Here is a 27487-nt window from a genome sequence, read left to right as displayed (position 1 = left end):
TCTCTTCATAAGGTATATAAATATTGAATCTTATGTTGTACACCTGAAACTGATATACTCTTGTGTGTCAACTATACTTTAATAGTAAAGAAAAAAAAAAGCTGAACATTATGGCAGTGACAAGATACATTGCCAGTGAGGACTGAAAACAAATGGTACCTGAGCTTGTACACAAATCAAATCCCCAACCCCCCAGGGTGGACATGTTCTATAAACTTGGGTCAATAAACATTAAATCTCTTTATAATTAGCTTGCAATTGTAGGCTGATTGTCTTCAGTGTTACTTTAGTGTCTTTGTTTTTTTGTGTGTTTTTTTTGGATAAGAAGCTTTCTCGGTGCATTTGAGCTGTTGTCTTTAATAATTAACAGTTTCATTGTAAAGCTATTTTTATAACAAAAAAGGGGAATTCTTCATTAGACGGATCAAAAGAACAATTGCATATTAAAACAGTTGCTAATGGAGATCTTGATAAGAAATGACATCACCACTTAAACATTTATGACAGGCGTGGGCTCTGGAGGCTACAAGATAGAAATCGCAATTCATCACTTACAGGGCAAAACTGATGACATGAGTTCGTGTTTCGAAGCAAACTGAGTGCCATTCAGTTGATTAGGGGATGGAAAATAAGACCCAAGAAAGAAGTTTTAAAGCGAATGGGATCATTTTACTTAGAGAATGGAAGAACGTGGGGCAATCTAATATGTGTTTGAGTGTATGAAGGATTGTTACAGCAGAAGCTGATAGTCAGCAAGTTTCTGTTTCTCCCATGAACTCCAGGAGTGGATGGAGTTTTAAGCTGCACTGGGGATTTGGGTAAGACACAAGGGTACTTTCTTGATAAGGAAAGCTGTTAGATACTCCAGTGGGTTTTTTCAGTCGACAACGTGTGAGGGTCCACTGCGCACAGATCATTGTGCTTATAAATGGAGGTTTTTGTTTGTTTTGTTTTGTTTTTTGTTTGTTTTATTTGTTTTTCTTCTCTACTTATTTCTTAAAACTAGGTCACAGCTCCACGTTTCTGGGTTGGATTCCATGAGGTTCCACCTTAACACACAGGGTAGTGGCAGATGATTTCTCCAAGTAATTTCCAGCTTATGCTTCCCGTGTGAAGGGTAGAAAAGAATCTAAAAGTGCTATCAGTCAATTCTCGTTATTTGTGGCAGCTCTGTTCTATAAAGTCAGCACGGACACTGAATTAGTGAAAACTGACCTGTTGCTTGTAGAGGAAATGCAGGGTTAGGTGTCTGTCAGCTTCTTGACCAATCTTGACCAATCAACATTTAACCTTGGTCAATGTGTGTTTCTGTTTAAAGACACCTTTTCTCCGTGAGGCACATCATAGCGTTCTTACACTTTGAAACATCAGAAAGCACTTAAGCCCTTTGCTGGGGAGCCATTTTAAACAGTGAAATCACCAACAAAAAGCACAAAAATGTGTGGGGGGGAATCACGGCACTAAATAGAGCACAAAAAGGACACGTTTTTTATAGCGTGAAAGCTGAAACAAGAACTTCAACGTCAGCTGGGAATGTGTGTGTTGGATTGACTCAAATTTTTCACCTCTCTGTGAGTGACTGAAAAGGCCCTGCAAGTAAGTGTTGATTTTAGGGTTACAAACACATTGTAGGAAATTTAGTAGGAACATTTGCAAATATAGAATCTGTGAGTAATGAGGATCAACTGTACTGTGTATTCCGGTTTTTTCTTCGAGCAATGACCATTTCATATAAAAAGTTCCTTACCATGCAGCTGTTTAAAAAGAGCAAGCAAACCTGAGATTATATGTAACGTGTATGAGGGATAGGTCTCAGGACACCATCCATAGGTTGACAGCTCCCATGTTCTACCCCCATCCCCAGCCGCTCCATTTCCTCCAGACTCCTACATCCCATGGTGTCCTTGACATTTCTGCTTGGGTATTAGGACAGGCATAGCAAAGCTGCTGTGTCTAGATGCAAGGTCATGGTCACCTCTCCTCTCCCAGCCCTGCTGACCCCACAGCCTTCCCATTTCAGGAAATACCAACTCCTACCTTTTCAGTAGTTCAGCGTAGAACCCCCACAGTCATCCTTAGCACTTCTGTTTTTTACTACTCTCCACACCCAGTTCATCAGCAACTTCTGACAGATCCACATGCCCAAGACATCCGGAATCTGAGCACCACCCATTGGTTTCACTGTTCCACCCTGGTCCATACCAGCATCACCTTTTGCCTGGGTTACTGTCATTATCTCCTACCTGGTTTCCAGCCTTACTGCCTGGAGCTTCTCAGCACAGCAGTCAGAACGATCATTCTGAAACGTACATCTAGTGGATCATGCCTCTGCTCCAGACTCACCAGTGACTTTCCATCTCACGCAGAATGAAATGGTTGACCAAGGGCTACAAGAGTCTACCTAACATGGCTCTCCTCCTCATTCTGTGACCTCATTGCCTATCACTCTCTCCCTTGCTTCCGGTGCACGGTGACCTCCTTGCTGCTCCTGTGTGTGTGTGATAACCACACACCTGTCTCAGGACCTTTGCATATGCTCTTCCTTCTGTTTGAACAGATATCCTCTCGTACTCACCTGATCTTCTCTTGAGATCACTACTGAAATGGCATCACATAAAGCAAGTCTTCCTTCTCCCCCATCACAATCACGATGACTCTACCCCCTTACCTTGTTTACTTTTGAAAACAGAATACTTATTACCATCTGACCTAATATATATTTATTAGACATTGGTTTCTTGGTATGATTCTCTTTACTAAATATAAGCCCTCTGAAAGCAAGGACATTATTAGTTTCTTCTCTGCTGCAACCAAGCTCCTGGGTCAGTGCCTTGCAAATGGTGGGTGTTCAACAGATATTTGTTGAATGAAGAAATAAGTGAACCAATAAATATAGAACAATATCCTCAGTGTATTAACTGGAGAATGTAAGGTGCAGAACGCTGTGTTTAGTTTGCTCTGTTAGCATAAAAGGGGGGACAACACACACACAAGCATATCTCTCTCCTAGGATTAAATATGAATTTTGAGGGCATACCCAAACCTCATAACAATGGTTGCTTCTCAGAAAGAGGATTGTCTCAAGGGTGAGAGAGAGAGAGAGACCTACTTTTCACTGTGCATTTGTGTGTGTTTTTATAATGTACGTGTAATATCTTCCCTCCAAAAAATAAAAAAGAAAACTAAAAAAGTTAAAGAGAGCATTTTACTTAAAAACCCTCTACTGAGCATAAGCTGTATTTTGTGGGAAAATTAGAATTGAGGGAATGCTCCATGCTAATAGAATAGGGCTCTCAGAAGGTTTCTTTTGCTTTTTCTCTTGGCTGTTTTGTGTATTTTTGATAGCTTCTGTTTCTTATTTAAAAAAAAAAAAAAAAAAAAAAGGATTGACATTTTTGGGTCATCTTCCTCCTTGCCATCTGCCACAAAATAACTTTGACGTGGGGATGAGATAGGCACAATGTCAAGTTGGCAACATTTAGAGTGTGGCTTTTTAATCTGAAAAATTGCAAGTCTGTGTCTGAGTCACATTTTTAAATGGCCATGTTTTCCTGTTAAAGTCTGCTTTTTGCCTTTTTTTTTTTAAACCCCTGTGGTTTTTCTCCTCTGGTTTTTCCATTTGGGTCTCCTGTACCACAAATCTGTTTTGGAAAATGGAATATGCCCAGGAGCGTGGCCTCCGTCAGCCCTGCCCCCACCTTTGCTGTGGTCTTTCAGTGATGCCCACCCCCGAGACCCAGCCTGAAACACTCAGCAACCTGCTTAGGCTGTATGCCAGGGTCAGTTTTCTTGGGATGGTCTTGGAAAACGGAAAATATTATTTGCTCTTGTGTCATACTTAAGCCCGCATGTCTTGTGGATAAAGGTCTCTGAGATCGGTTGGTGGTTTTAAGCTTCAGCTGTGGACAACAGATTTTTAAGACATACCGTCCACTTAGGATCTGAGCACTGAGCTGGGACACAGGCCACACAGAGATGTGGGTGAAGGCCCCCCTATATTACCAGGCGGCTTCTTAGACTTCACAAGGAATCTCCTAAATTGGCAACTTCCATTGTGACCTTGTCTTATAAGAAGCGAATTTTCTCCTTTGGTTTCCAATAGGAATCGATAGCTTATTTCTGATATTCATCCTTGGAAATGTCAGTATTTCCCATTAAGTTTATTCCATTTCCTTCTTCCCATCCTGCTGGATAGTCTCGGTGGTCTTTGGACTTGTATATATAGTAGATGGACTGAGAAAAATGTAAAAAACAAAAAACAAAAAAACACACACACACAAAAACAAAAAACACCACAACAATATGATATAAAATGACCACCATAGTTCCTGTAGTTCCTTTCCCACAGTACGTTGATGCCTGGTAACTGTTGATCAGTTGTGATGCGGTATTAATTACAGCATGTAGTTTGATTGCCTTCACCATTCCGTGAATTCCTGCTGTCCACTTACGCTCCTTTCACATTACTGGTGACATGGGGTCATTTCACTTTAGCTCATGGTGAGCAGGGCAGCTGGTTTCTCTGATGTGCGTGTAGGATTCCTCTGACCATCAGATCCTCTACCTTACTTACCTCCCAGGCTGGAATTAGGGTACTTGAGTGAGTGTAAGCAACCTGTGGTGCAGGGAGCGTCCCTGAGCCTTCTGAATTGAAACTCCCCTAACTTTATGATCTTCTGACATAGTTGTGATTTACTGGTCTGATTTCATTTTCACAGAGTGAAAAAGGAATACCTAAGACATCTGAGATGCTTTCGAGGGCTCTTGGAACCGAAGTTAACAAACCTAAAGGAAAAGGTTATCTCCAAAGTCATCAGATGCTTGATTATTCAGAGATAGGGCACTTAAAGTCCTATCAGTACCCTAAGTTAAAGTTAAATCTGTCTTTTAGGCAGATGACAGTCATTGTGGATCAATGGTGTTGCTCTTCTTTTTGTATTTGTTTCCTCTTAAAGTAGCAAAAATAAAGAAAGATGTATAAATAAGCCACGAGTGTGAAATATAGCAGGATCTTGGTGCACTGTGAGCAGAGGCCACGTGTCTCATTGTTTGAGATCCAAGTGAGAGTGAAATCTGAAGAGCTTGGTGGGGTGATGTGGATGGAAGATTTAATTACCATGTGGAACTACCTTCCCTCCTATCTTAATTCCCTAGAAAAGATCATCCAAGGGGCTCTCTTTTCTCCTTTAAAAGAGATCATGCCTCCACAAACCTTTAACAAACATGTGTGTTCTTCAAAGTCTGTGGGATAACCCAGACTTGTTTCATGGAACAGCTTTTAAATCAAAACTACATTTCTTTGGAGACCTGTACACAGTCAGACAATTAAGTTTGTGAACTCATCCTAGAAAAAGTGCCACATGCCTCATTGCTGAATATCACTACGGTCACCTTTGAAGTACTCCCCTTGGGAAGCTATGCACTGACGCCAGCACCTAGTCCACCCTTCAAAGCAATGTTGGAACTCTTTTTCTGGAATGGCCATCAGAGCTGTCGTCGTATTACACTTGATGTCCTGAATGTCATCAAAATGTCTTCCTTTCAGTATGTGCTTTATCTTTGGGTAAAGAAAGAAGTCATTGGGGGCCAGATCAGGTGAGCAGGGAGGGTGTTCCAATACAGTTGTTTGTTTACTGGCTAAAAACTCCCTCACAGACAGTGCCGTGTGGGCTGGTGCACTGTCATGATGCAAAAACCATGAATTGTTGGTGAAAAGTTCAGGTCATCTAACTTTTTTACGCAGCTTTTGTAGCACTTCCAAGTAGTGAACTTGGTTAACTGTTTGTCCAGTTGGTACAAATTCATAATGAATAATCCCTCTGATATCAAAAAACATTAGCAACATCATTGCGACAAGTTTGTGAACTTAATTGTCAGACCTTGTAGAATTACTCAGGGCTTGGATGTGAGGCTTGTTTTTACCTTGAGGGGACGCAGGCAAGAAGGGCCAGAGGAGGAGCTGGGTCCAGGTACGAGACCTGCCCCCATGACACAGAGCAGGAGATGAGGAATGAGTCAGAGAGCCAACCTCAGAGACACACTCTAGAGCCGCTGTGGTACAGGCAAGTGGTGCACAAAGCCATTTTCAGAGTTCATCTAGACCCAACAGTTGGTTAGAACACAATGATGGGGACCCAGCACCAAATTCAGAACAAGAAAGTCAGATGTGTGCCTGTGACTACACAGGAGTGACTACTACCATCGGGCTTTGGATCCCAGACATTTTGGGCAGGGACCCCATTGTAGCAAGGGACAGAGTCTACACGGAGAAAGTAGCCAGCCACTAGGAGTAGGAACCTAGTGTGTGTGTGTGTTGAGGTTGGTAAGCACGTGGATGATTTGTGGTCATTTCTGGGTGTTATTTATGCACTGAATGTTTGTGTTCCCCCCAAAATTCATATATTGTAATCCTAATCCCCAATGTGATAGTATTTATAGGTGGGACCTTTGGGAGGCAATTAGGTTTAGATGAAGTCATAAGGGTGGGCCCCTATGATGTGTTTCGAGTGTTTACAAGAAGGAGACCAGAGCCCTTTCTCTCCCTTTCTGGCATGGGAGGTCCCAGGAAGAAGGTGCAAGCCAGGAAGAGCGCCTTCACTGGGAATCGAACCAGCCAGCACCTTGATCTTGGACTTGCAAGCCTCTAGAACCAGTATCAGGAAATAAATTTTACTTTATGACCAAATCCTCATAATAATTTAAAGATGCAGACGCAGTAATTAATCTTGTATATAGAAAGAAAACAATGATGCATGTGCCATTGGGAATGTACTCACAATAAGAAATAAAAATGGTGATCAGTCAGAAAACCAACAAAAATATTTTATACCATTTTCCTGGGTTGTTACTGATATCTGGGGTCATGCTGATAAATGCCTGAAGAATATTTCCATTCTTGTTTAAAGCCCCTGCAGTTAAACTTAGACTGCTTATTTGCTTTTCTGTGGGTGAAATTATTTCTGGAAAGCTTGTGTTCTCACTCCTGAGTTAAATGCAAACATCTTCTGCCAAACTGAAGTTAAACTGCCTTTGGCAGACATTGAAATTGGATCAGCATCAAAGGAAATTCTATTTGGCTTTGAGGGTTATTTGAACTTTTTCAAGATCAAATTTCCATTGTCATGTTAATATTATTTGTGACATCTTGTTTCTCATCAGATGACTTTTTTTGTGGCCCTTCACCTTTGAACTGTAGCTTGTTGTTCACAGAACCATGGCTTGACGCCAAGGTATGAAGGGACCGTGAAATGTCACCCAGCCTGGCAGGACCACATCCATCTTCAGAGGAGGGTGGCTACCTGTGCCTGAGACAGATTGCTGAGAACCTTTCTTTGCCTGGAAGCCTCGCTATCCAGCACCGAGGAGTATGACTGCTGGTCTTAACTAAATGGACAGTTTTGTCATTTCTGTCATTCTTAAACATGTCTCTGAAAAAATGGCGGCGTGAGGTGAGCCTCTGTAAAGCTCCCCCGGAATTTACAAAGAATCGAACAACAAAAACTCCACAAAGGACTCCCTGCACAGCAGACAGGCAACATGAAGAGGCCCACTACCGACTGAAATCACCTACAGGTGGGAGATTCGCGCGAGTGGAGGGAGGAGGAAAGGGAGAAGTGCGCGGAGACGGAGCCGCGCGGGTGCAGGACGCAGACCTCGCTTAGTGCACCGAGCTCGCTGCTTCCCGGAACTACCACAGCTGTGGGAGAGGGAAGAACTCGGACTGCTAGGGCTCCGCCAGGGCTCCACAGGGCTGAGGGGACAGCATATACCACGGCTGAACCCAACGCTCACGGCAGAGACCTCGGAGAAAAGACTGAGGGAAAAAGGCTGAAAACGGTGGTTTAAGCCCGCACTGCCGAGCAGAGAACGGAGCCTTAGGCACTGAGACTAGCCGCCCCCTCCCTCCCCTCCCAGAGCTCGCCCCGCCCCCACCTGCCCGGTGCTAGAAGCGAAACAGTAGCAGTGTCAGATCAAAACAATAGAAAATTTGCTGTTTTGAGATCTGTGGACCGCAAACACAAATTCACAGCCCAACTAGTTCCAGCAAAGGGGAGAGATCTGTGGAAGCAGGACCGGCTGTGGTGGTGGTCGCCGCCATTGCTCTGGGCCACCTCTCACAACTCACCCCGCCCCTGACCCCACCTATCTGGGCGGATCCCTGCAGGAGTAAACAGAACTGCTGAAATATACGGGCTCTGAATCAGCAGCTGGAAGAGCTTTCGAACATCAAAAGCTCTCCGCATACCCACCGGGACACTGCGCCCTGTGACCTAGACGAACTATTAACAGAGGAGAAGCCCGTCTCCCAGGGAATCCCCCCTTTGTGTGAGAAGTTGGAATAGTGCAGAGAAAACATAGCATTACTGTGTGGGAGAAGAAAAATAAGTTGCAGTTGGAGAAATAATAAAACATTCTACCAACAAGTACTGGCAAACAAAAGAAAGACCGCTTTCTATCAACCTGTTGCAGAAGTCACTCCTGTAGATGTCTAGGAAGAGAAATAGTAAACCAGTAATCACCATGAATAACCAAGGCAACAAGATAGCTCAGAAAGAAAGTGAAAAATCTCCAGAGAAGGCACTTAAAGATACAGAAATATGTGACTTAAATGACAGAGAATTCAAGATTGCAGTTCTGAAAAAACTCAACGAGATACAAGAAAACACAGATAGGCAGTTAAAGGAACTCAGAAACTCAATCAAAGAACAGCATGAGCATTTTACGAAAGAGATTGAAATCTTCAAAAAGAACCAAATAGAATTTCTGGAGATTAAGAACTCAATAGAAGAAATTAAGAATGAAATAACCAGCTTAGGTAGTAGAGTTGACCAGATGGAGCAAAGAATCAGTGACATCGAAGATAGAAACCTGGAAATGACACAAATTGAAGAAGAAAGAGACTTGAGACTTAAAAGAAATGAAAGAACTCTACAAGAACTTTCTGACTCCATCAGAAAGAGCAATATAAGAATAATGGGCATACCAGAAGGAGAAGAAAGAGAGAAGGGAACAGAGAATATATTCAAACAAATTGTCGATGAGAACTTCCCAAATTTGTGGACAGAACTGGACCCTCGAATCCAAGAAGCAAACAGAACACCTAGTTACCTCAATCCCAACAGACCTTCTCCAAGGCACATTGTATTGAAGCTGTCTAAAATCAACGACAAAGAAAGAATCCTCAAGGCAGCCAGGGAAAAGAAGACGGTAACTTACAAAGGAAAGCCCATTAGATTATCATCATCAGATTTTTCAGCAGAAACGCTACAAGCCAGGAGGGAGTGGAACCAAATATTCAAACTATTGAAAGAGAGAAACCATGAGCCAAGAATAATATATCCAGCAAAGATATCCTTTAGATATGAAGGAGGAATAAATACCTTTCCAGACATACAGAAGCTGAGGGAATTTTCTAATACACGACCTGCACTACAAGAAATACTAAAGGAGGCTATTCGACCACCATCAACAGGGACAATTTGTGGCAACCACAACTCAAAAAGGGGGAGAGTAAAGGCCTGAACCGGAATCTGGGAATGGAGAAAGTAAGCGTGCTGAAGAAAATGGAATACTCTAAATATCAAACTTTCTTTTACATAAACTTAAGGGTAACCACTCAAAATAAATCCAGAATTGAAATATATACTGAAATAAAAAAAGAAACAGAGGGAAACATCATAGAATACCACCACACAGAAATAATAGACAACAACAAAGAGGCAAAGAAACAATGGAGACACAACCTTACCAGAAAACTAAGGATAGAATGACAGGAAATCCTCACATATCAATAATCACCCTAAATGTAAATGGACTGAACTCACCAATAAAAAGGCACAGAGTAGCAGATTGGATCAAAAAACTAAACCCAACCATATGCTGTCTCCAAGAGACACATCTCAGCTACAAGGACAAGCATAGACTCAAAGTGAAAGGGTGGAAATTGACACTCCAAGCAAATGGTACCCAGAGAAAATCAGGTGTAGCCATAATGATATCAGATGAAACAGACTTCAAGGTGAAAAAGATAACAAGAGACAAAGATGGACATTTCATAATGGTGAAGGGGACTGTACAACAAGAAGACATAACAGTCATCAATATTTATGCCCCCAATCAGGGAGCACCGAAATACACCAAGCAACTACTAACAGAACTAAAGGGAGAAATTGACCAAAACACAATTATACTAGGGGACTTAAATACATCATTGACAGCTATGGATAGATCATCCAAACAGAAAATAAATAACGAAATAGTAGCCCTAAATGACACATTAGATGAAATGGACATAATTGACATTTATAGGGCACTTCATCCTAAAACATCAGACTATACATTCTTTTCTAGTGTACATGGAACATTCTCAAGGATAGACCATATATTGGGACATAAAATCAGTCTCAACAAATTTAAGAAGATTGAAATCATACCAAGCATATTCTCTGATCACAAGGCTTTGAAATTGGATATCAACTGTAAAAAGAAAGCGGGAAAAAACACAAATACATGGAGATTAAATAACATACTTTTAAAGAAGGACTGGGTCAAAGAAGAAATTAGAGGAGAGATCAATAGATACATAGAAACAAATGACAATGAAAATACATCCTACCAAAATTTTTGGGATGCAGCGAAAGCAGTTTTAAGAGGAAAATTTATCTCACTACAGGCCTATCTCAAGAAACAAGAAAACTCCCAAATAAATAACCTCATGTTACACCTTAAAGAACTAGAAAAAGAAGAACAAGTAAAACCCAAGGTCAGCAGAAGAAAGGAAATAACAAAAATTAGAGCAGAACTAAATGAAATAGAGAACAAAAAGACAATAGAAAAAATTAATATGACAAAGAGCTGGTTCTTTGAAAAGATTAACAAAATTGACAAACCCTTGGCTAGACTTACTAAGATAAAAAGAGAGAAGACACTGATTAACAAAATCAGAAACGTAAAAGGGGAAGTTATCACGGACACCACAGAAATACAAAGGATCATCCAAGAATACTATGAAGGACTATATGCCACCAAATTCAACAACCTAGAAGAAATGGACAAGTTCTTAGAAACATATAGCCTTCCAAGGCTGAACCATGAAGAACTGGAAAATCTAAACAGACCGATCACCAGTAACGAAATTGAATCAGTCATCCAAAACCTTCCCAAAAGCAAAAGTCCGGGACCAGATGGCTTCACTAGTGAATTCTACCAAACCTTCAAAGAGGATCTAATACCAATTCTGCACAAACTCTTCCAAAAAATTGAAGAAGAGACAGTACTCCCTAACTCATTCTATGAGGCCAACATTACCCTGATACCAAAACCTGGTAAGGATCACACAAAAAAAGAAAACTACAGACCAATATATCTAATGAATACCGATGCAAAAATCCTAAATAAAATTCTAGCAAATCGAATACAACAATGCATTAAAAAGATTATTCATCACAACCAAGTGGGGTTCATCCCCGGGGCACAAGGATGGTTCAACATACGCAAATCCATCAATGTGATACATCACATAAACAAAATAAAGGACAAAAATCATATGATTATATCAATTGATGCAGAAAAAGCATTTGACAAGATACAACATCCATTTATGATTAAAACACTTAATAAAATGGGTATAGAAGGAAAATACCTTAACATAATAAAGGCCATATATGACAAACCCTCTGCTAATCTCATAATTAATGGAGAAAAACTGAAGCCCTTTGCTCTACGTTCAGGAACACGACAGGGATGTCCCCTATCACCTCTGCTTTTCAACATCGTGTTGGAAGTCCTTGCCAGAGCAATCAGGCAAGAGAAAGAAATAAAAGGCATCCAAATTGGGAATGAAGAAGTTAAATTATCACTCTTTGCAGATGACATGATACTATATATAGAAAACCCTAAAGACTCCACCAAAAAGCTATTAGAAACAATCAACGAATACAGTAAAGTTGCCGGCTACAAAATCAACGCACAAAAGTCCATTGCCTTCCTATATACTAACAATGAAATCTCAGAAAAAGAAATACAAAAAACAATTCCTTTTGCAATTGCAGCAAAAAGAATAAAATACCTAGGAATAAACTTAACCAAGGATGTGAAAGACCTATATGCTGAAAACTATAAGACATTTTTGAAAGAAATTGAAGAAGACACAAAGAAATGGAAAGACATTCCGTGCTCATGGATTGGAAGAATCAACATAGTTAAAATGGCCATATTACCCAAAGCAATATACAGATTCAATGCAATCCCCATCAAAATCCCAATGGCATATTTTAAAGAAATAGAACAAAAAATCATCAGATTTGTTTGGAACCACAAAAGACCCCGAATAGCCAAAGCAATCTTAAGGAAAAAGAACAATAATGGAGGTATCACACTTCCTGACTTTGGCTTGTACTACAGGGCTACAATCATCAAAACAGCATGGTATTGGCAGAAAAACAGACACATAGACCAATGGAATAGAATTGAGAACCCAGAAATAAAACCACATAAATATGGACAGATAATTTTTGACAAAGAAGCTAAAAACATACAATGGAGCAAAGACAGCCTCTTCAATAAATGGTGCTGGGAGAATTGGATAGCCACGTGCAAAAGAATGAAACTGGATTGCTATTTGTCACCATGTACGAAAGTTAATTCAAAATGGATCAAAGACTTAAGCATAAGACCTGACACAATAAACTGCATAGAAGAAAACATAGGTACTAAACTTACGGACCTTGGGTTCAAAGAGCATTTTATGAACTTGACTCCAAAGGCAATGGAAGTAAAAGCTAAAATAAACAAATGGGACTATATGAAACTTAAAAGCTTCTGCACAGCAAAAGAAACCATTGACAAAATAAAGAGGCCACCAACTGAATGGGAGAAGATTTTTGCAAACAGTGCCTCCGATAAGGGGCTAGTATCCAGAATATACAAGGAACTCATGCAACTCAACAACAAAAAAACAAACAACCCAATTGAAAAATGGGCAGAGGACTTGAAGAGACATTTCTCCAAAGAGGACATACAAATGGCAAATAGACATATGAAAAAATGCTCAACATCACTAATCATCAGAGAAATGCAAATCAAAACCACAATGAGATATCACCTCACCCCAGTCAGAATGGCTATCATCAACAAGACAAATAGCAACAAATGTTGGAGAGGCTGTGGAGAAAAAGGAACCCTCATACACTGTTGGTGGGAATGCAGACTGGTACAGCCGTTATGGAAGGCAGTGTGGAGGTTTCTCAAAGAATTACGAATAGAATTGCCATATGACCCAGCAATCCCTCTTCTGGGTATCTACCCAAAAAATCTGAAAACATTTAGAGATAAAGACACGTGTGCTCCAATGTTCATTGCAGCTTTGTTTACGGTGGCCAAGACATGGAAACAACCAAAATGTCCTTCGATAGATGAATGGATAAAGAAGTTGTGGTATATATACACAATGGAATACTATTCGGCTGTAAGAAAAGATGATATAGGAACATTTGTGACAACATGGATGGATCTTGAGAGAGTAATGCTGAGCAAAACAAGTCAGACAGAAAAAGCAGAGAACCATGCGATTTCACTGATATGTGGTATATAAACCAAAAACAACAAAAGAACAAGACAAACAAATGAGAAACAGAAACTCATAGACACAGACAATAGTTTAGTGGTTGCCAGAGGGTAAGGGGGGTGGGGGGTGGGGGGTGGGAGATGAGGGTAAGGGGGATCGAATATATGGTGATGGAAGGAGAACTGACTCTGGGTGGTGAACACACAATGGGATTTATAGATGATGTAATACAGAATTGTACACCTGAAATCTATGTAATTTTACTAACAATTGTCACCCCAATAAATTTAATTTAAAAAAAAAAAAAGAATTAACATTTATAATCATGATTTTCTTTCACATGTTATTCTAGTTCTAAAATTAATAATAATAAAATAAGGTGGTTAAATAAGAAAAAATAAATAAATAAATAAACATGTCTCTACCTGTTTTACCTGCATACATTTTTACCATTATGGCTCCTTTACCTCCCCTTGCTGCTGCTTCTGAAGTTAGTACAATCAGAATTAGTACAACTGAAAGTGTGTGCAATGGAAAGTTTGTTTCAAAAGACTGTTTCCACTGTAGAACTGCAATATGAGATTACAAAGTGCCGGAAAATAGAGGAGAGGGAGTGTGGGTTATGGGATTTGCTGCTTTGGCATTTAATAAACAGACAACCGGAAGCTGAGAGCTGAAACTAATTGAGGCCATGTGTAATCCCACTGTTCTCTTGTAATTGTACCTAAAATACTTTTTGTTTTAGAATAAATATTGGAAGAGTGGTTGAGCTATTTTTCTCACCAGAGAATAAATATGTCCTCATATAGAACAAAACTGTGAGACTCTGCAGTTGGTTAATAAGGCAAGACAGTTGAAGGCAAAATAGGACGTGATTTTGGTTCTTGTGTCTGTCACCCTCCGGATCTCAGTGAACTGCATTTTCACGTATTTTAAATGCTCACTGCATCAAATAGACTAAAATAGTTGTTTCTTGGAGGAGGTTTTGGTGGTACCCTCCTCTTCCCTGAAGGCTGTTAGAATTCTGTGTGTCTATTGGAAATGGAGACAGTAAGAAGGAAAGTATTTGGAAGTTTCTGAAAATTTTCTAGGACAAAACGTTCACCACTTTAGCTCAAGAGCAGTTCATTCTCCAGAATGAAAAGGGATTCAGCCCTGTTTCCATCTGATTACAATTATTTTCCTCCCATCCTTACAGCTCACATTTTTGCTGTTTAGATCAGAGAAAAACTATCAAGAACATTGAAGAATGTCTGTTAACCAGATTTGCTCATTAAAGTGGGGGTGGGGGAAGAATGGAGGAAAATAACTGTTTTAAAGCTCGCATCTGTTTCTGGTGTGGAGAGTTAGTTGGAGACAAGTTTCAAAGGCTCTGTGCTGTCTGGTGGTTCTAGGAGGCAGGAGGCAACAGTTGTGTCAGCTAGCTAATTGTCACCCTGCTCAGTGAAGCACAGACTCGTTGAGAAATAGATACATTAAAAAGGAAAGTGGTTTGTTTTCCATATGGGATAATGTAGTTTCTGCTTTGTAGAATTTCCAGGAATTTAAGACCTGATGGCTTCAAAAGTATGAAGGTGAACTAGAAAGCCTTTTGTGTTCCCATCTGCCATCGTTGTGCTTTTCACTTTTCCGATAGTTATATACTATGAAGTAGTTATGTAATCACTGTGGAATGAACTTTTTCAAGACTTCTGTGCTTGTTAATGTATATGACACATGAGAGTTGGGCTAGTGTGGAAGATGTGATGCTTCCCTCTGGTCAAAGTATAAAGAAAGGCACCCATGTGACAGTATTGCTGGGTAATGTTAATATTTTCATTATTAGTAACAATATTATTAACGCTGGTAATATACTCTGGAGTTAAACTCTAGAAAGTTTCTATATTATCCTTGAGACTTTTGATCCCCAAAATGAATGACTTCCTATAATGGATAATAACAATTCTAGCTTATAGTTATGAGATGGCTGATGGGTTTATTCCCATTTTATAGATGAAGAAACTTAGGACCAAAGAGCCTAAATGACTTGTCCAAGATCCCCAATTAGTCTTGAGTATAAAAGTGATATAGGGTACCTCTACTCATTCAGGTATTTTGCCATGCTGTCCTGTCGTCAGATATGACATTTCCTTCTCTTCAACTTCACCCCACTTTTATCTAGTTACCCCATCTTACCTTTACGCTCGGCACAAGGCTCTCTTCCTTTTTGATAAAAACACCTTTTTTTATCATTCACTTTTCTGATGCCACTGTATTTATTGTCTGCCATGCACAGCCTCTCCTTATTTTCTGCTTTCTTAGTTTTGATTTGTTGTTGATGAAAATTGTAGCTTTTCACAGGTACTCTTGGTTACTAATTGTTTTGAAATATGCTTTATCTGCCTGCCTGGATATGACCTTGCTGTGGACAGGATCTTCAGCTTTTGCTTCTTTTTGCTCATAGCTTAATACAGGAAGGCGGAAACTGGGGTGATTTCCTATGTGTAGATCTCCTGTAGCCAACACCGTACCCCCCCAAACTGTGTTCTCAATCCTGGTCTGTGTATGCCAGGTGTCCAGAGTCTACTGTTATCTGTCATTGCAAAAACATTTACAAGAGTGTGAGGTGATTTTGGGGGAAATTCTACTCCATTTTTCCTAAATAAATCCCACTATTACCTAATGAAATACTGTAGTTGCAATTTAAAGACTATTCCATAGTTCACATAAATTATTTATGTATCTACACACACAGACACACACAGACACACACACACACACACACACACACACACACACACACACACGGTGCCAAAAATGTGTATACACATTTTAAGAAAGGAAAAAACTGTTAAAATTATAATACTCAATATATACCGACAGCAAAAGATGAATACAATTCACATTTGACTTCTGCAATTAAAAGAGGTGCTCAAAGTGGTTACCATCAGCATCCAGACACTTCTGATTACGACAAACTACTGCTTGAGCAATGTTGACCAAAGCATCCATTTGTATACATTTTTTGGCACCCCTGTATATATATTTAAAGTGCATTTTGAAAATCTTGCCAATATTAGGAAGTTTACTTTTTAATAATTTGCAGTGCTCATCCACTTTTTAATAAAACGTTTTTCAAATTGTCTAGTCGTGAGCTGCACTTTCTCTTTTCTGTCCCCAGAAGAGGACCCTGCCGGCATGGTGTGAGAGGCAGCTTTCTGACAAGAGGGCTGCACCCGTGAACACTTCTTGGCATGAACTTGGCGTCTGCTTTGCAGCAGGTGCTCGTTCTGTGCGTGCCCCTCCCTGCCTGTCCTCCTTCCCTGTGGTACTTATGTCTGGAGCAGAACATGCTTTCCGTTTTTGTACTTTCCGTTTAGTACTTTCCGTTTATCTGGACTAGTTGCCTTGCATGAAAAGTAAGTGTCTCTAAAAAAAAGGGACTGACTTTCCCATAAGAATACTTAGGAAGCAGACAGAAAAAGGAGAACTTTCTAGAACCAGGCTTCATTAGATTATGGTGTGAGGATGGCTGGATGGTAAATCTTATCACTCAGTCGCATGGCTTCCCTTCTCTTCAGTTGCATTTTATCATGCTTTTAAAGACAGGATGGGGTATGCCCCAAATCCAAACTGCTAAAACACATACTGAAGAAAATATTTGCATTTCATAACAATTCTTTGTTTCCTTACATTTATCTTATTTTCTTTACAGCTGAGCTCTTTTAATACATTCAAAATATATTTACATTTACAGAAAGCAACATCATCAACAAAATTACATATAGATGACCTTTGAGGAAACTTGCAGTTGAGTGACACTAAATCCTCCAGACCATTGCCTTCTAGAAGCTTCTCCTGGAAGCTCCCTGAAGTCTTCCCAGCTTACACTTACTTAGTACGCCAGAGACTGCTTGGGTGGTTACCTTTCCTTACTCCCTGTGCTATGCACTCCCACACCCTACGGTCAGGTGTGACCATGTGATTTGCTTTGGCAAATGGAACCTCAGTGGTGTGTGTCTTAGCCCACTTTTGATCAGAAGCATTCATTGTGATTGCAGAGTTTACATGCCATGAGAGGCTTTATCCAGACAAGAGCTGTTCTTTCAGCCTTGATCCCAGAATAAGAAGATAAGCAGACCCGAACCCCACCTGCAGTCTAGAACACCAAGTATTTGTTTATTTATTCAATACATCTTTAGGGAAGGCCTAGGCACTGGTGATGCCGTGAGGAACAAAAAGATACGATCTTTATGCTCACTTACCTTAACAGTAAGTAATTTGAAACTCTGAATACTAAAATAAACGTAAATAAATTATAAGATGCAAAATGGACATGCTTGTTTTAAAGATAAAATGCTAGAATGTTAAGAACTTTCGCAGTTCCGGTGGTCCATGTCAGACAAGCCACAGACAGCATTTATGTCCATTTTGGGAGGAAAGTTTGGGAAGCACTGACTGGGAAGTGTAAATATGAGATGAGGTTGGGGTAGCTAATGGTCTAGGAAAACAGAAGTAGAAGAACAGGAAAACTGGAGGCATTCAAGTGTATATGTATCAATCCTTCCAATGCTGAAATAGTTATGTCCACATAGGAGAAGAAATCATAAAAGGCATTCAAGTTTCCATACAGTTGCTTCATAAGAAGTGGGTACAGAAGTAAGCTTTTGGGTGGCATTATTAAGATATGCATATTTAAAGATATTTTAGTATCTAAAGAAAGAGTTAAGTAATGACGCAGAAGTAGGAAATTTCATAACATTGCAATTCTATAGCTTGGTTGTAGAGTTTGGGGCTGTAAGAACAAAGTGCCGACTTTGACCACAAGAAACCATTCCCAGGAGATGTAACATGTCGACTGGAGTCTGAGAGCCTGGGTTTTGTTCCTGACTCTACTGCTTGAGAATTATGGTAACTTGGGCAAGTATCTTAATCTTTTTAAATCTCAGTTTTCTCATCCATAAGTTGTATCTACCATACAATGGCTTTGTATTAGTGAGTTAATGTGCGTGAACCATTTGTAATGGTGCCTGGCTCATTGTAAGTGCTCAGTACAAGATGGTATTATTTGAAACTATGGTAGAAGTACTAGATCTTTCTGTAGCAATGAACAGGAGCCCTAGACTTAATAAGCTTAGTGAAGAGTTTTTTTAAGTGCCCCTGAAACAGTCTTATTTCTGGATGTGAGGCTCCCCAAGTAAAAAACCCGTGACACTTTTTAATGGTATTTTCTTTTGTTGTCAGAACATCTGTTAAAGTAAGCGAAGCCTCTAAGCCTTGCAAAAAATCTGGCTGATACATTTTCGATTCTAATACAGTGATGTGAATTGGGGTTCTGATGCTGTGTTTGAAATGTAAGCGTGTGGTTGGCTTCTCACTTTCTATTTTCAAAGGGATGATGAAATACTTTGCACTTGGGCAGCCCGAGCCCTGTAATTCTGGCTGCTTGTCATAAAATTCAGGGCTCTACTCCACTTGCACCATAGAAGAAGGGCTTTATCCCTAAGATAGCTTGAGACCACGAGTCATGGGCCGCACCTTTGCCATGACTTTTGTGTTCTCCGTGTCCCTCCCGAAAGAATGAGGAAGGTCCCACAAGCTGTGAGAATACTCCAGCCACCCATCTCCACATTGCCCAGAGGGGCGAGGGCCTAACTACTCACTCTTGGTGACAGATCATCTCTTCTTCCCCCTGCATCTCAGGAGGACTGTGGGAGGTGGTGTAAAGCTTGCTCGAGCGTGACCTATGCTGTGTGACTCCACGTCTCTGTGTGAAGTCTCGCTCATTTAGAGAAACAAGGACCTGTGTCTCGCTCTAGCCAGGGAAATAAAATACTGGTTCTTAGATAATGTGTACATTATTCCAACTTGGTGCTGGCATTGCCACCTGACTCTGGGATCAAGAACACCCCCTCCTGGACCCTCAGTCAAGAGCATGTGGCCACAGCCTCACACCAGCCCAGGTTATTGCTGGATGAAGGGGACTCCTGGGTAGGATGTAGTGTGGATGTTCAAAGAGCATCACGTTCAGTTATCACTGATCAAAAAAGTCCTCACCATTTTCAATGTTACATAATCTACCAACAGCATTTGAATTTGATACAGCAAATCACTCCTTCCTCCCAAAGTCCTTTCTTTGCTGAGCTTCCAAGGAACCTCACTCTCCTTGCTTTTCTGTGATCTCCTTTGCTGATTCCACCTCTTATTGCTGACAGCTAACTACTGACGTGCCCCAGGGAACTTCCTTTACTTTCTATGTTGACTGTGTAGATGATGCCATCCAGGCTCCTCTCTGTAAATATTAACATGCTGGCCACTCTGACATTTATATCTTTAGCCTAAACCTTGCCCCTGAACTTCAGACGAACAGCCTATCTATTTGATGCTCAATTTGTATGTCTAATGGGCATCTCAAACCTAACACATCCAGGACAGAACTAGTTTAAGCTACATTCCATTTCTCCCCTGGATTGTAGCAAAAGCTCTGTGTCTGCCCTTATCCCCTGAGGCTCTTCTCATCAAGTGTCCTTTTGAGCGGTGTCACTCTTCTGCTGACAGGCCTTCAGTGGCTGCTTTCCCATTTCGGAGTCAAGCTGAAGTACTTATAATGGCCTGTGAGGTCCTGCAGGATGTGGCCTCACATTGCCTTGCTGACCTGTCTTCCTCTCTCTCTCTCTCTCCCTCTCCCTCTCTCTCTCTTCTTATTCTCGCCCCCTTCCTCCCACCTTCTCCCACAAAGATGCCAGGAGTATTCCCACTCCAGGACCTATACCTTGTTCTTCCCTCCGCCTGTACTATTCTTCCCCCAGATTAACACCATGGCTGACTTCCTCACCTGCTGGAGGCCTTTACACCTGTGTTAGCTCTTAGTGAACTCCACCATGCCCCACCTCTCCCTCCCCCTCATCTTTTAAAATCACAACTCTCTCATCTGGTTGCAGTTATAACCATATGAAGTAATTAATACGTATTTAGTTGACTTTTAAAACTTATCTTTCCCATCTCCCATGAGAAGGGAGCAGAAAGTTTTGTTTGGTTGGTTCGCTGCTATAATCCATTCTGTGACATATAACAGGGGCTCCAATAAGTGTTTACAGAATGAATGAGTGAATTTACATGGGTCAGGGTCGCAAAATTGGCCTGGCATTTCAGCTTCAAGAGCCAAATTGCTCAAAATATCAAGGGAATCTATTGAATCAACACCTCTGTTTACAAATGGGAATTTTTGTTTTCATACAGTGTAACAAGGGCATTTTTTGTTTGTTTTTGTTTTGTTTTAAATGAATTGGTCCACTTTATTTAGCTGAAGGTGTTTATTTTCAGGGCTGCCAAAGCTGTAGCTTATTAAGAGGCCATTTAAGAATCAGAAAGGAAGATCCATTATTGACTTGTTTCAAGTTATTTAAAGGTATAAATTACCTTGTATAAATACATGTAGAATTATCTCTAGTTCAAGCATCATTTCATGGTATTGATTTTTGTGATGTCACAATATAGGCCATTAGTGCAAGTAAAATAGCATCTTTCAACCAGTGACCATGACCCAAGAAGTTGCTCTTAGCAGAAGATGGGATAAGTATTTCTGATAGGGTAATGGTATCTATTTTGCCATCTTTCTGGTTCATTGAATCTGTTGATTTCTTGCAGTGTCAACAATACTGATGATATGCTCATAAAACTAAGGGATCCTAGCTTTCTTTCAGCCTTTTTTGAAAGGATCAGATTTAGGTATTATCTGTCAAATAATCATACCTAAATACTTTTCTTAAGATACCCATAGGAAATTATACTTCCTCCATTGGTGGTAGGCTTTTCTTCTTCTCTTCTCTCTTCTCCCCTCCCCTTCCTTTCCCTTCCCTTTCAATAATTTATATAGGAAATTTCAAGTATGTACCAAAGTAGATAGAAGAGTGTAATGAAACCCACATATCCATAATGCAGTTTTAAAATTTATCACCATAGCCTTTCTAATTTCCTTTACATCTTTTCTTAAAATCTTCTCTCTTCTTTGTCCTATATTGAGAATCTTAGTTCTCAACACTGAAAATGATATCATAGGAATATTACATAATTGCTTGTTTGCTCTGTCTCACAAATACACCTGGAACAGTCTCAGAAAACATCAGCCCACACTGCAAAACTGAAAGTTTACGAGTTGCAATTCTATTTGTCCTTAGGATATATCCCTCTAGGAGTGCACAGACAAAAATAGTGTTTTATCATCAATTATAACAGGCATTCTTGGTGTAGTCATACAAGTGCATACACGTTTGGGTTAATTCCTTTTGGTTTATTTCAGTCATTTAGGCTTTGCTTTTTAAATTTTAATTTTGGTTTATAATTATGCAAAATATTTACGTAGATCCAAAGTCAAATCCACTAAACAAGGTACTTTCAAAGAAGTCCAGCTTCAATCTTGACTACTCTATCCTGGAATTTTTCCCCTCCTTAGGTAATTCTTTTAACTTTATATTTTATTCTTCCATCATTTTTTTTCTTTTTTTTTTTTACAGCTGCATACTGTTTGAGGGATGGGCGATCAATGAACACATGGTTGCTAATTATGATTAAGGAGTAAGTACATCCATTGGGTGAATGTCCCATAATTGAATCAACTCGTCCTCTGCTGATGGATTTTCCAGTCTTTTCCTGTTTCAGAGTCCTACAGCCCATTCATCTTTTCATATTTTCTTACCAATGAATCTTTGGCATTGATTTTCCTAGAAGAGGGATACTGGGTGAAAGGCTAAATGCATATGTGAATTTTGTTCGATTCTGCCAAATTTTCCTTCGTAGGAATGGTGCCATTTTGTATGCCTCCCTGCAGCATTTAGGAATGACTGCTCCCTCAGCCTCACCAACAGAGTACACCAGACTGGGAGTTTTGTCCATCTAACAGGTGAAAAAAAACTGTACCTCAGTGTAGTTCTGTTCCTTTGAAACACAGAGTTAGGAACAAAGCAATTTCTCTAGAGATTTGGAAATCATGACATAATATTACAGATAATATGTATCAGAAAGTGAATGGGTTTCTTATTGGGGTCTGTCCAAGCAGACTTATTCGTATAGTCACAGATTCCCTTGGGTGCTGAGCTTGTGATGGTTCTTACAGTACCAGTTGTTTACTGATAACCTTCAGTTGCCCGTTCCTCCATTGGATTCCTCAGTTAGGTCTGGAGCTGAAAGTGCTGTACATTTCTGCTTTGCCAGCCTGCCAGATGCTTTCAGCTGCTGCTTGCAACAGTGAAGCGTTTTTTCCGTTATGTGATAAACAAGAATGTGAGAAAGAAATTTCTTCCTGTTTAATTACTGCTGCCTTTGACCATCATCTTAAGTGAAATGGACCTCAAGAATCTTCTAGTTCAATTTCCTAACCCCAAATTTTAAACTTGTCTGAGGACTCATATTTCTTCCAAGTATTTATTGTACTTGATAGATAGAAAACTGCTAAGATAAGTCATAGATGACAAACAGTCATGGGAAGGTTGTTTTACCCAAGACTAATGAGCTAGTAGTGACACAGCTGGGTCTACCACCCATAGCTGGAACTTCTCTCCATGTAAGCCTGGGTTTTTCAAAGTGTAGAAACCCTGACTAGGCTCCATAGTAATTAGTCCTTCTCTGTCAGGAAACTCTTCTCCACTTCAGAATTTAATCCATCCTCCACTTCACTTTCTCTGGCACCTGGCTGAGGACAAGCCTACTTAAATCATCCTTCACCAAGACACATTAATTTTCTTCTCGTAAGAACAGTGGGATTTTAGCTTCCACACAATTTATGGTTTTCAATAAATTTACAAGAGAAGTTACTCACTGGAAAGTATTTACTTTTAAAAGTTTGGATCTTTTCAAAGAAATTGTGTAGATCTATTATATCCTGAAATACTCTTCAGCTATTAGAAGAATAAAGAATAGCTCTGTGTACTGATGTAGAAGAATCTCAAAGATTGAGTAACCTAAAAAGCAAGTAGCAAAAAAATATGTGTGGTTTGATTCCAATTCGTTAAAAAACAAACAAACAAAAAAAAACCAAACAAGCAAAACTATATTTGTATAGGTACATAAATGTATAAAAATGCATGGAGATCTCTACAGAAATAATAGCAAACTGTCAGCTATGATTATCTCTGGGGAGAGGAGTAGTGGTGAGGGTGGGAGGAATTTTGACTATATGTAGACTATATATTAGCAGACTGTATTTCCGTTTAAAAATAGGAATGTGTGATATATTACTTGAGACATTTTAAAAAACCATTGTGGAACCAAAGGAAAAAAAAGCCACTAATAAAGAAAACCAACAACAGATCACGGTACATATACATTCTGTTAAATGCTGGTTCCAATTTGGGAGCCCTCACGTTCATCTAAAACTCCCACTGAGTCAGGGAGTGAGAAGAAGGAGAAAAGGAGGGAAAGCCCATCTCAGAGTATATTACTGAGGTCTCATTCCCACCCACGGGCTTCTAGACACATAGGATGTCTCTCAGACTTACCCACTCAGGGGCCACGGCGAGAAGCCTGAACCCACCCACTGCCTCCTGTCTCCTTAGGTGCAGACCTGCCCCTGGGGCGTAATCTCCCCGTTGCTTACGACTTGTGCCTGTGTGCTTTAGGGCAGATTCTCAGGGCTGAAAGCAAAAGACAGGTGGTGTGTTTGAGGAGGAGGTGCTGTGAGCAGGAAGGAAGTCAAAGAACACACACACCTGGCCTCAGCAGCCACAGTCCCAATCAGAGACTGAGAACCAGGCAGGCCAGGGCAGCGTAGATCATGGAGAACGACCTTCTGCTCACCCTCCAAAACGTCATCTGACCTTGGAACTGGCAGGTACGGCATTGTGCCAAGAATGCTGCCTTATTTTCCCTGAAGAGTGATTGATTGAACATGTTTCAGAAAGAGAAGCCTACCTCCACATGTCTTCTGTTTCTCAGTCTGGAGCTAAAAGGGTTGGGTGGGTAAGAAGAGAGGAGGGTTCTAAGAAAGTGCTACAGAAATGGTGGGAAAGCGCAGCCTTTCGTGTTCTGTCCTATAATTTGTACTCATCACGATGTAATTTATTACTGTAATTTGCGTGTAACTCCTGGCATCGTTTATGGATCTTAAAGGACTCCACCCCCACTTGCTAATCATAGTATAATTTTATTAGTTTATACAGCAGGCATTACGTTCACTCCCACGATTTCCAGTCTTCCCATATTCACTGATTACTATATGCAGTGGTATTTTTCACTTTTAAGGCAAACTTCCTCTTGTGCATGTTCATATTAGAAGGGAAAAAATGAGCTTGGACATTAAAGAACAGAATGTACTGGTTTGTGGGGAAATTTTTGCTCATGGTGGGCATACTAAATAAAAACCTATCTTTAATAGACACATTAAATCCATAGTTTATAAAATACTACCAACAAAAATAAATGTTTTTCTCTATAGCCAGCTAAATAATAAATTAATACTATAAAGCTTCCAGTAAATTAATGTTATATAAAATAAGTGACCACATAATTTGCGTAATTATTTACATGTTAAAGTATTTTTTGTGTACTATATTGAGCTGCCTTGATATCTATAATCATTTTCCTTATATCTCTTTATTTTTCCATCTTTTTACGAAGCACAAGACATCTTAAATTTTAAAAAACAGCTTTTTGGAAACCTTTTGATTAATACAGTGAAATTTAAGGTGGCGAAGATTGGTGCAAAAAATATGTTTTATTTGTATTGTTCTGTTTTGTTATGGGAGCTATAAAACTATGAATAATTCTATTTGTTCCATTTATTCTCAAGTTTATGTAAATTATATCCTACAGTTATCCTGTCACAAACATAATTGACTGACCTTGCTCCCGAAATGTATTCTATACCATTCTCTCAGCATGAATGGACTTGAAATCTCTTAGTCATTTTCTCAGCAACATTGATGGCAGGGAGAGCTCTAACGCATTGGAGAAGAACAGAAATGTAACAGGCTAAAGCTTGTGTTGGAGAATATTTTGTGGGAAACAAATAAGTTTTTTTTCCCTTGACCTTAGAACATGACTCTAATCTCATTCAACAAATGTTTACTAAACACCTGTTTTGCCAGGAAATGCTCTAGCCATTGGGGACACAGTGGTGAACAGGACAGGCAGAGCCCCTGCCCTCGTGGGACCTATGAGCAGGAGGATGGAATGGGTGAGAGAATAATGAGCTTTCAAATCAGTAACAGCCATGGAAGAAGTTAAGCAGGTCAGGATGACAGAGTGCAGGGGCTTCTTTTTTTGGCTGCTAGGGCTGTCAAGTCTGGCTTCTCAAAGAGGTGACATTGGAGCAGAGATCGGGATGATGATACACCAGGGTCTGAAAGGAGAGTGTTCCAGACAGAGAGAACAGGAAGTATGGATGGCTCGATGAAATATGTAATGTCAAGACCCCTGTAGCTGGAAAATCGTTAGGTCGGGAAACGTGATAGGATGTAGGATTGAAGAGCCTGCAGATGCCAGATCATGGGGGCGGGGGCTACTCACAGTCCATAAGAAAGAGTACGGATTTTATCCTAAGTGAAATGGGAGGGAGGGAGGAGTCAACATGACCCTGTTTCCGGTTGCAGAAGCCCACTCTAGCTGCTGCGTGGACAATAGACTGTAGGGGGCAAGAGTAGATGCAGAAGGCTGTGGTGGGGGGCAGAGACATGGGCCAAATTTTGGAACACATTTTGGAGGTACTGTTGATGAGGTTCCGTGACGCAGTCAATGATGGTGGAAGAGACGAAGAATCAAGGATGACACCCAAGATTGGGGCTCAAGCAGGATGATTGCTGGCACCACCAACTGGGATGGGGGGACAGTGGGGAGAGGAGCAGGCTTTGGGTGGGGGTATCAAGAATTGTGCTTTGCTCATGTGTTTGAGATGTTTATTAGACATTGGAGTGGTGATGTTGGGTGGGCGGTTAGATAACAGTCTGGAGAGCAGGAGAAGGGGCAGGGTCAGAAATAAAAATTTGGGCATGATCAATATGTAGATATAATAGTTAAAGCTACAGTAGGGGCTCTGTTTACTCTTACTTTGCAGCTTCTGCTAACTCCAGGATTTCCTTCTGCTCCATGAATGTGGGTTTCCGCTGGGCTCATGCTTTGGCTGGGTCTATCTTTCTTTACAATACTACATGCAGAAGAGGCTTATGCACATGGAAACTTGTTTGACAGGAGCCTCTCAGAAGGCTGGGAGAGCAGCCTGGTGTTGGAGAAAGAGCCTGAGACCTGGAACTGGAGAATGTTGGTTTTAGGTACATGATGAGACACTCTTGCCTAGACTTCAAGTTCTTTATCTGAAAAATATGGGTAATAATAGTACTAAACTCAAGCAATGGCATGAATCTGTGTGTGCATAGTTTTATAGCTATAAACAGACTTAATATATAGTAAGTGCTTGATAAATGCATTTAAAACTGAATTTTAGTTTCCTTTGCTAAAGTCTAGGGTCTCTAAAATCAGGGACTGCTCATTTACTCTTGCTATAACTGAGGCCTTTAGACAAACTTGTTTTTTGTCAGAGGTAAATGCCATGAGTTTTTGCATTTTGTCCTTCATTAAGCCTCAATATTTGGACATTCAGTATATATTAGATAAGTCATGATCATCAACTAATGTTTTTTGTTGTTTGTTTTTCTACATTTTAGCCTCCGTAGCCCACTACCCGCTACCCCTGCCAGACCCAGAGGCAACAGTTTAATCAATTAAGAAGAATTCTTTCTGTTTTATGATTATTAACAAATACTTTTGAGACCAATTATGTCTTTATTCTCTAGTAGTATGGCTTCTACTTCTAGGAAAGAATGAATAAGCTGTGCTAATTTTACATATCCGGCATTTTCTTAATTGTGTCATATGTTTTTGTCCAGAATGCATTTAATTTGGAAGCATTCCCAAGACATGTAAAAGTGAGTGCCAACATCTTTTTCAAATATAAAT

The 27487-nt window shown here is 40.1% G+C and overlaps 1 protein-coding gene across 8 annotated transcripts in view; it reads left to right on the top strand.

The window, feature by feature from the left end:
- The window catches only part of PLD5 (phospholipase D family member 5), a 240039-nt gene that overhangs the window by 62796 nt on the left and 149756 nt on the right, over positions 1 to 27487 (top strand). For 3 of the 8 annotated variants that reach the window (XR_016021550.1, XR_016021547.1, XR_016021551.1), the window contains exon 2: positions 22057 to 22117. The exons of the other annotated variants lie outside the window; for them this stretch is intronic. The gene's annotated coding sequence lies outside the window, so the exon portion shown is untranslated. The remainder of the gene's footprint in view (positions 1 to 22056; positions 22118 to 27487) is intronic. 8 annotated transcript variants of the gene reach the window in all.

The sequence above is a fragment of the Rhinolophus sinicus genome, chromosome 6 (genome assembly GCF_057876585.1).
Source record: "Rhinolophus sinicus isolate RSI-liver-muscle chromosome 6, RSI-T2T, whole genome shotgun sequence".
Classification (NCBI taxonomy): Eukaryota; Metazoa; Chordata; class Mammalia; order Chiroptera; family Rhinolophidae; genus Rhinolophus; species Rhinolophus sinicus.
Note: the sequence above shows the minus strand (reverse complement) of the source record. Positions and strands in the feature narration are given on the sequence as shown.